At 37.3% G+C, this 9948-nt stretch overlaps 1 long non-coding RNA gene across 1 annotated transcript; it reads right to left on the reverse strand.

Moving 5' to 3' along the window:
* Positions 1–868: 868 nt before the first annotated feature.
* On the reverse strand, positions 869–4442 carry LOC140666170 (uncharacterized). The gene is made up of 2 exons (XR_012046723.1): positions 4382–4442; positions 869–1903 (listed from the first exon to the last, which is right to left on the reverse strand). It is a non-coding gene; the product is annotated as an uncharacterized lncRNA (long non-coding RNA).
* Positions 4443–9948: the final 5506 nt, after the last annotated feature.

Below are 9948 nucleotides of genomic sequence, written 5' to 3' on the forward strand. Positions count from 1 at the left end.
GTTTTAAAAGCTATATAGTATAGCATATCTATTCTACTTTATTATCGTTGTTATTGTACTTTATATACTGTATATATTTCATAGAAAAAAATTATATGAAATAATAAAAATGTTATAATCTTTTTGATATAATTATGTTATTTCGTATATATGTTAAAAATTAAATAGATTTTACAATCTAAACAAACTGTAAGAGTTAACTTTCTTCAACTATATCATGTATTCATCGCTGCAAAACTGCATTTTTAATAAAATTTATAACTATATTAAAAAATTCTTCCATTTAATCTGACAATATTTGTATTCATGCATGTACATTAATTACACATCAATCGTATTATTTATTTATTTATGATTTTCATGTAATCTTATTTTCACACAAGGCATGCTAAATTTTTTTTTATATCTACGAAAGAGTTAGAGTCGATAATGTAAATCTTAGTTATGGCATCGACTAACTAACTAATGTTCCGAGTCTATCCAAACACTGTTTTTAGCATGGTACTGAATTAATAATGAGTAATCAGTAATGAGTAATGATGTTAAACGTGACTAATCGTACGAGAACAAGTGGCAATTATATGTAAACTATCTTTCAGGGTTTTCGGTTGTTGTAACAATGTTTTAAACATTTTAACAATTTTTAACAGTTTCTAAATATGTAATCATAGACGATAAGATATTTTGTATAATAAACTCGTATATATATATATATATATATATATATATATATATATATATATAACTCGCGCGTATATAATACTTTCTAAAAAAAATCTCTCAATAAAAAATTAATAAAAATATTAAAATAACAAAATAATATAATTCATATATCCTTATCATTCTTTTTTATCGAATAATCTTTGGGGAGTAAATTTTTGGAGTGTTATTTTATGAAAAACACAGTGTATAAACCAACAACTACCACACGCGCGCGTTTGCTTTACGTTCAAGCAAACAGTATTTGTGGTAATTGTGTCTTGGTCAGTATTTAAATATATGTTACGCAACGCAATGGGGTCCATTTGTATGCAGAAACGCGGGTACGTGCGGTTAAACTCTATTTACTCGCAATACATAATTGACGAAATCTGTTCGAAAGTTAGTAGCACAAAGAAGCTTTTATCGTTTATCATTTTGTTTTTATGCACGTGTCGTAATGTAAAGTAGTCAATTTAGAATTTAACGAATAAAATCGAATTTGGAAGATCGTTATCGAGGAAAAAAAAAAATGAGCGGAAGAGGAGTGAAGCGTGTTACGTATGTACACATATGTCTTTTGTGGAGGAAAGAAAAATGGGATACCGGTTTACCTTGTGCCGCTTCGTTTTTACACACGCGCAGGAATTATCAAGAGATTGTAAGTCTTGATAATCTAACAGCTTGTTATGAAATCTCAGCTGCATTGTGTCTATTCGCGCGTCAACGAGTTGAGAAGCTGAATAAAATTTCTTAGATATCACAATAATGAATTTGATCAAAGAATTATAATTATTATATATGCGCGATGCATAGCGATTCGTCAATACGAGTATGTAACGCGTTACATAAGTTGGATTACACTGTAGTTAGAGTGTATATTATCATACATATAATAGTTGAATTATATGGAAGAATTTTTCCATTTTAATTTTTGTTTGATAAAATGAAAAAATATACATACACAGCTCGTGCTATATTTCTCTCTGTCACGCGAGAGAGCGTGAGATACCCGCAACCGACCATTTGCGGATGCTAAAGCGCCATTTTCTTGCGCGGCATCGCATTGCGGCCATCTTTCGTATAGGCGACCGAAGCCGTTTCCGTTTCCATTTCGCATACCGGCGCTCGGATTCCATCCTCGCTATCTAATTTTACTCGTTGGCCTCGATATCGCATCGTCTTGCCTCATCATGTGCCGTACCTGGATTTCAGGAAGATACTTTAGTTTCGTGAAAAACTAGACCACGCGAATCATATTTTTCATAACCGTAACGCGAAACATTTTGGTATGAAAAAAATCCAACATTATTTTGCTAATCTCAATTATATGTATATATTTTATAGCAACATTTACCGCTTTTTCTTTTTACAGTGATTGTTTTAAAATCGCCTCTCTTTTTAAATACAGTAGTAACGCTTCGTTTTCTACTATACATTATTATAATTTTTTTTATTTAATGCTATTGAAAAATACAATTTTATCGGAGATCGATATAATTATCAAAATTTGCACTATTAATTCTAATTCCGTTATTGAAGCCTCTTGAAAATATTGCGAGATCGACGCCAATGGCGCAGATGACATCATTGCGAAACGGTTGGCTCGTGGGGCAAAGAGACAGCGGTAAAGACCGTGGATCATTGCAAAAAGGAGGGGGTGGAGCCAGGCGTGTGATGCTAGAGAAGAGTAAAGACGAACGGAGATGGAATGAATAGAAGGCAGGAAGAGAGGAGGGGACGTACAAAGGATGCAAAGAAGCGACGAGAGAGAGAGAGAGAGAGAGAGAGAGAGAGAGAGAGAGAGAGAGAGAGAGAGAGAAAGAGAGAGAAAGAGAACTATGATGAAACGAGACAGAATCTCTGTGATATAAGCACGCCGCAGTGAATCTGCCAAGCAGAAGGGATGTAGGAGAAGAGAACCAGGAAAGGGGACAGCTAGGCCTTGAGGAAACGAAGACGAATGAAAGCACGCGTCGTTTATGAACGAAACTCTAGCGCTGAAGTTATTTCTTGAGCTGAAGTCAGCGCACCTTTTCTTAAAGAGTATGTACATCTAACAATAAGATCTGTACTCTACTTCTCTGTCTTTCTGAACTATTTATTATACTTTCTTCTTTTAATAAATTAATAAAACAAATAAAATTTGTCTTGATACATATGTGAGAATATTGACAATAAATATTGATGGCGCACAAAGATATTCTGGAGTAAAGATGGGTGGCTGATGGGTGGAAAATAGTAAGCTTGAATGATTAGAGCAATAAATGGTTTTACTGCAGTTACACTGGATATGCTTATCGTTAATGCATATATGTATGTATATGTATATCTATGTATACAGGTGTATGTGTGTGTGCATGTGTGTGCGTATGTGTTTGTCAGAGAGAGAAAGAGAGTCTGTAAGAGCTGTAAGAGCGCGCGTATATACATGCATTGTACATTAGTAGTAGGTTACGTAATCGACGACCATATCAATTATTAGGCAGTCTTCGAACATAGTTGTGACGAGTCATCGGCAACCTCGCGCTCGTCAATGCCAATATTACGTCGACATTATTCTTCGCCCGTGAAATGTCTTCGAAACAAAGAAAGAAAGAAAGATAAAAAGCCTCAAATTGTGTTGAATTTCCTCTATTTTTTTTATCTTTCGACAAGAAGGAACTGTACTTGCGAATAATAATTATATTAAATATATTTCAAGTATGCATTCTTTTTTTTATTTGAGAAGAAGAAAAAATGGAGTCTCTCGCGACATTCTCGAAAACCTAAGGCTGGCGAAGGAGATGGCAGCCCGTCTTTCAACGATTTCCTTCCCACGAATGGACTTATCGGTATTCACATCCATCTTTTTCGCCGAAAAGCCCACTCCGGCTTTCATCCTCGCCTACTACCATTTCCAAACGATTCCTCGGCCGAAGATGGCCGCCGTTGAGGTCATCGCTAGACCACGCCCTGCGAAACGGATCTTTCTGCTACGAGAAGAACCGAGAACACCTCAAGGACAACGAGCTTCGCTCCTGCGGGAAAAAGCATGCTGCCGCTCACGTTTCTCTTTCTCTCTCTCTTTCTTTCTCTCTCTCTCTCTCTCTCTCTCTCTCTCTCTCTCTCTCTCTCTCTCTCTCTCGCTCGCTCTCTTCCTGGAAATCGCAAACACGCGAGCGGGCCGATTCATGTGGCACATGATGTAGGAAAATTACCGATTGTCATACGTGGAAACGATTAAGTCTCTTCTACATCCTGGTTTTTCATACGGTGTCGCATGCGGAAGATGTAACGATGTAATGTAAAGAAAGAAAACGGTTTCGCGCGCGAGATTAGAGAAACACAGATTGGAGCAAATTTTTAATCGTTGCAAATAAATAATTGTCAAAAAAATAACAAAGATGAAACGAATTACGTAGCGAAATAACTTTTATGAAATAAAAAAATAATGCTTTGTACATTTGGAATAGGACTCCAATACACGTGGGTATATATTTGAAGATATCTAACACGTGACGCAGATTGGCTCGATTTATATCAGTTATTATCGAGAATATGTGAAAAAACAAATTTATCTCTTATCGATGCTAACAATTATTCCAGACGCATATTATATTGCCACGAAATATCTCTCATTATTGTTTTGAGAGAAAATATTCTTCAAAATTACTTTTAATCACATTAAATAGGTATTTACCTGGATAAAATAATCATCGTGAAACTCATCAACCTCTTGCTGTGTCTTCCTATTTCTCTCTCTCTCTCTTTCTCTCTCTTTGTTCATCTTTCATTCTTGCCGACCCGGCATATATGCGGTGGTATATAAGCTTACGTAAGAGAGCCGTACCTACTTACTTACCAACCCACCTACTGATTATTCAGGGGATCAAGGCAAACCGGTGAACAGGCAGACAGATTAGTAGGCAGGTAGATGAGCGGGTAGGTGGACGCACGTTGTGCGCATGCTTCTGGCCAAACCTGAAGCCTGCCAAATGGACAAACGACGATACAACACAACGGAAATACCATTCTGCGCGGCGCTCCTCCCTCGCCCCTCGCCCCTCGCCCCACGAATGGTTCGCACCCGCCTACCCTTAGAGCCGATTTCTATCGGCCGGCCCTCTTGCCATAAGGAGGAAGGGATCCTATTCTGAGGTCCTGGAGGCATCACGAATGGTTCTCACGCTTGATGACGTAATCCGTTCGGATGCTTCTACAAAACTAGGAGTTTGTAATCGTTGAAAATGTAAGTTGGTGAAGTTCTGAAAGCAAAGGCCTTCATCAATGTAAGAATTTATTTAAGTGCGATTCGCAAATATTTTGTATACAAATTACCAACATCGAATCTGTAGCAAAGTGAATGAAAGTAAATATTTAAAATATGTACAATGAAACGAAAATACATATATATATGTAAAATTAGAAAAATTCGTGAATAAAATTCAGGAAGCTATGGGCTTCAAATTTACGCGGTTTATCTCGCATAGATGCACCGGCCTAGTTTATAAAGGGGTTGACGAGAGGAGGAGGTTGAAGAAAGGGAAGAGGTTCGCGGACGCGGATCTGTGTCATTGCACACGCGCGCTGTGTCACTTTGCGCACTCTTCGTCGTGTTGTTCTTGGCCCGCTTGCTAAACGCGGAATGCAACTTTCCTGCTTATACAAGGTGACAACGAATTCCATCGACAAACTTTTAATAAACGACAATTGATCTCAATTTTTAACCTCAATTTCATTTACTCCGCACTTTTATAATGAATAGCAGTGAGCTACAATAATATTGAAGTTTTCTTGCTCTCTCGTTGTTTATTTATTTCAAAATTAATTAATTTGATTTTTTTTATAAAATAAAATTTAATTCTGTCGATAATTAGCTGTTGCAAATTTCAATAATATAAATAATATTTCATGTCTTTGTCTCTCTGTGTAAACAATTTACAGTTACGTGTAACATACATTTAATTAGGTATATGATTCAATTCGATTGTAATTATATATTGTTTTCAAATAGTTTGGAAGATTTCAGAATGCAATTTAAGAAATTATTCATACTGCTCTCTATTATATTATAATTTTATATTGTGTGTGTGTGTGTGTGTGTGTGTGTGTGTGTGTGTGTGTGTGTGTGTGTGTGTGTGTGTGTGTAATAGTTTAAATAACTAATTGTAAAAATATATCTAATACAAGTAGAGATATGACTATGTACGCTTCTTCCTCTCATCGATCTTCTTCCGTCCATTCGTAAACTCTCCCACCGCTGATCATAGCACACATGTAATGTGGACTGTGGACGGGTGGTAGGTATAGTTAAGAAATGTAGGGCATCCCCGGTATACGCAGGAAGCATCGCGCAAGCGCATTTCTCTACGTGTCGTAACTATCATAAGTGTAATGTTGCAAGATGTATGTGTTGCGTGTTCAATCATGACAGTTACAATAAAATGCTCTATTGCAAATATGACAGTTCGTAACAGTTGCGAAACAGTATATTCTAACTACTTCAAAGTGTACGAGTTCAATCCACAATGGATGTATAAAAGAATTCTTCCATCTACATATTATTACTTAGCTTATCTCTACTATATCTGGTCTCCGATAAAATTAGATAAAATATCCAAATATAATTTAATTATTACAGAGCTATTTACTAATTTGAAAAAAGGAGTATACAAAATTAAACGGAAAGAAAATTAAATGAAAATAATGCATTTGTCACTCTTTCATATAAGAATTCAAATTTAATTTGCAAAGAAACGCTTGAAACGTTATATCAAGATCTTTTAATAAATTAGCAAATTAGCTGTTAATATTACATTGTCGTTTTTGATCCATATATGGCTCGTTAATAATGTTTTTCGCAGAAAGTATAAAAAAAAAAAAAAACACTAATTGTTTTAAATGCGAATTCGTGCCGTGATTGATATTGCGAGTAGTAAAGCTAGCGTTTCTCGTTGCTAATGTTATACGAAGAGATTATAATGAGAATATAATTTTTTAATCCGCAGTTTTGCAGATTTTTAGAAATAGTGTATATTTCTCTTCATTAAAATTATCTTGTTTATGTGGTTATTTTTTCGGCCATACATATTTAGCTTCTCTTTGGTCTTCTTCTTTTATTCATTTCTATAGCACGCGAGTTGAAGGCGCGAAATGGATACGCGGGAAAGAGAAGAACCTGTATAATGAGAGACGGCCGCAAAAAGACGCGAGCGTAATTAATCGACCTTGTGAGCACTCGAGAAAAAGCTGCGCGCGCTAGATTTAGCACGGTGTATAGGAAGGGATCCCCCTGCCCCCCTCTCTCTCTCTCTCTCTCTCTCACTCATGGTTACGTGAACGCGAGAGCTCGCCATTTTGCCTTGTCGCTACTCTTCCATTCGACATCAGCTCGTCTCGCGCTTCGACCTTCGGACATCATCGTGCAGGAAAAAAAGAGCCATTGTCGGAGCAGTTCCTCGTGGAGATATAAGGGAAAGACGGACAGGGAAAAATATTGCCAAAGGGACGCGGAGAAGTTGCCTTCTTCCTGCCTCTCTTTTTATTCTCCTCTTTTTCACTGTATATCGCTCTCGTCTTCCCTTTTAAAAGCTATCGTCAAACAGTAAACGTGGGTCCAACCCGATCTTACATTTCTGTAACCTTGCAGATCTTCGATGACAGAGACTCGAGATATGTCGTCGTTATATTTGTTTTTACATTCCCCTTCCTGTTATTCCTTTTCTTTACGTAAGTTCTTTGCAATGTCATTCTCTACCTTTTCTTCATGATATTACGGTCTTTATATATGTACAATTGCTACGTTTCTATCCGCAAGGGTAACGATTGACTCTTATTCCGTTCTGAATAAGCGGTGCGACACGCAAGAATCGCGTGTGCATTTCCGCGATGGCAGGTGCACGCGCGTCTCCTCAACGCTATGCGGAAGTGTACCGGAAGTGTAACTCGAAGCTGCCAACTATACTGCCCCTCTGAAGGGGCGAGCAAACTCGTGTGCTCCATCGATTCACACACATATATGTACATATAACTTTTATATTATTTATTTGCATCATTTAATATCTAGCCGATTGCTTATAAATCTTCTCGAAATAAATGCATCGGCGCGACTCTCGCAAATTACTTATTTACATGCGTTTACATCGCATCGCAACAATGTCACAATAATCATTTACGTAATATCCATCGGCTGCGGTTTCCGGGTCGTTCGAACCTACACCTAGTTTCAGTCGGGCCGCCTCAATCGGAGTCGTCCTATACCTGTGTGAAGCACATGTATAGGACGACATATATTCGAAGCTTACCCGCATTTCTACTACGGTTTACAACCACGTACTGTACATGCACACATACACATACACACACACACACACACACACACACACGCACACCCCCGCTGCCTTCCAAGCTACCGCTCGCTCGCTCGCTCGGCAACGCCGCGTTCACGCTCGCGCTCGCGTGCGTGCGCTGGCTGTTGCGTAACGCTGCGGAGTCATGCGATGGGGGAATAGATCCGTCGGACAGACAAGGATGAAAGCGAGCCAGGAACGAGCTGGGGGAGCGCGAACGAGAGGGACGATGCTTCAGCCTTGAAACGCTTCGTCATGAGCGCTGTGCACGAATCGTCGGACTTGTCGCAGATTGCACAGACTTGCGGTTTCATTCCGTGCTTTTCTTCCAAAGTTTAAGAAAAGGCCGTCTTTTTCTCTCTCTTTTCCTTTGGTACTCGCTTGCAAATCTCCGCTAAGCTAAATATAATATTTGCATATATTTTCCACGGAAAAAATGTACAAGGTGTCCGGTAATTGATAAAAAACCTGTTAATGCAGATTCTTGATATCATTTGGAGACGATTTTTCTTCAGCGAAAATGTCGAGGCGTCAATAATTTCCGATTTATAAACGATTGAAAGAAAAGGCGCTTTTCGCAAACTAAACTTTTTGGAATTAAAAAATTACCAAAACTACATTCTTCAGTTAATTTCAGATAGAGTTTACTTTAATAGAATTTTAATTTAAGACTTAATTATAAAGATATATAACGATAAAAATTGGAAACTTGCAAACAATGATTACGTCTCTCGATATTTTGGGAAAATCGACTCCAAATGATCTTAAGAATCTGCCATTAACAGGTTTTTCACCAATTACGGACACCCTGTATAATATTGCATTTTTTAACTAATTACAGTTTATTAAAAAATATATGTGTGATGTTCTGACGTAATTCAAATTGAAATTAGTTTAATTTCAATATGAAATTTAACTTTTTTATATGTGTGCTTTTTGTAGGCAAAAATAAATTCGAGACTGACACGTTTCCGACAAAGCAGAGCACCGATTCGGTGTACTCGAAAATATAGTAAAAGTAGGTTACTATATTTCAAAAGATTCAGTTTTTTTAGTCTGAAATATTTCTAGCTATAACGACCGTTTCACCTCGAAGAAAACTTTCGGTTTGAAATATTCCTTAATGTTTCGCATACTTTGCAATCTTCGGCATTTAATTCAGTCCACAGGTTTTCATTATATTTATGTGTAATTTTAATATTCCTATAAAATGTCATAATAATTAAATATTGTTACAAGTTTTGTTGACATAATTTCTCTAGTTTGATTTAATAAGTTTGTTATTAAAACTATTTTTCAACACATCTTTTATATACATATTACTTGTCTCGATATTATTTAAAAAAATACTATTTTTCTATCTAAAACAGCCATACATAAGTTTATTATATATATATATATATATATATATATATATATATATATATATATATTTTTATATAAAACATTATATATAGGTATAATTAATACGTTCGTGACGTTGATCGCGACAAAGTTCCTGCGACAAGGAAGCAGCGGATAAGCGGATAAAGTTTACAAGGAACCTTATTAGAATCAACCTCAGATGGACAGACAATCAGGAAGCGAAAGCGGCTGAACGAATCGTTAAGAAAGTGGAGCGAATAAGAGTCGACCCTATATCAGTGGAGGGAAAGATCGAGGTAAGAAAGCGCGAGGAAAGAAAGAAGGAAAAAAAGAAGCCCTAGTAAGAGGGGGGTAGTTCGCTTCGACCTCTTGGTAGGCCTCGATCGATGCCGTCGCCATGGCAACAGGGCTGGCACCGCGGTGCTCCACTACTGATTATTTATGTCAAAGATTTTCTCCCCACAACCCTCCTCGAGGCTCGAAACGCAAACGCGAGCAAATTCTCCATTCTGGAGAGACGAGGGGGCGGGGGGGGGGAGGGGAGAGGGGTAAA

This window comes from Anoplolepis gracilipes, chromosome 5, assembly GCF_047496725.1.
Source record: "Anoplolepis gracilipes chromosome 5, ASM4749672v1, whole genome shotgun sequence".
NCBI classification, from domain to species: Eukaryota; Metazoa; Arthropoda; class Insecta; order Hymenoptera; family Formicidae; genus Anoplolepis; species Anoplolepis gracilipes.